Source organism: Lupinus angustifolius, unplaced genomic scaffold (genome assembly GCF_001865875.1).
Source record: "Lupinus angustifolius cultivar Tanjil unplaced genomic scaffold, LupAngTanjil_v1.0 Scaffold_162_1, whole genome shotgun sequence".
NCBI lineage: Eukaryota > Viridiplantae > Streptophyta > Magnoliopsida > Fabales > Fabaceae > Lupinus > Lupinus angustifolius.
In genome coordinates, this window is record NW_017728885.1 from 406,946 (window position 1) to 407,806 (window position 861).

The following is an 861-nucleotide window of genomic DNA, read 5'->3' on the forward strand; positions in this document are numbered from 1 at the left end:
GTTTTATTTTCAAAACTCTTCTATGTTGGATGTAATGCCCCAAAAAATACTCTTTATTTATTACGCGGAAAAGTGAGTAAATTTTTTTTTTTTGAATTGGTGATATAAAATTGTTTCCTTTTAAAAACCTTTCTTTTCCGGGACATCACTTTAAGTAACATATAACGCGGAAATCAAAACCGGTTACCTAACGGTAACTGAAATGATACAACATTTCCTGAATATACATCTTCATTGATATAAAAAATCATAAGTACTTAATGTACATATTCAACAAGAAAGGGCGGAAATATTAATCATCACCAAAAGAAACTAAACAAAGACATGAACAAGCTGAAGCCGTCAGTGTTTCAAAAGTCACAAAATGATAAGCAACTCCTAGTGGCTAAGTCGAAAGCTAGGGTATTGCCTCTCCTCAATTCCTCATGCCCCATCCGGGAACATCATGGACGAGTACTTCCAAATTCGAGCAAAGCTGTCTATCTGACGAGCACACGTCCGAAAAGCAAGCAATAGAAAAGAAGAGAAATAGAGAGAGTAAGACATCTAATGAACATAAATTCATTGACGGCGTGGACTTACTCAGAATAATACACTCAGATATGAAAAGAAGTTCATATATATATAATATATCACATTATAACTCATCAGTTGTTCTCGTAAACAATTATCCAAATTACATGAGTAATATAACCAAACTCATCAATTGTTCTCATAAACAATTATCTAATCAACATATGTAATGTAAACAACACTTATTCCCAAACAATATCATAAATTCACCATTTATCAATATATATTTGATCGACAAGATATCCTGACTATAATTAAATAACACATAAGAGGAGAGCATACTCCAAA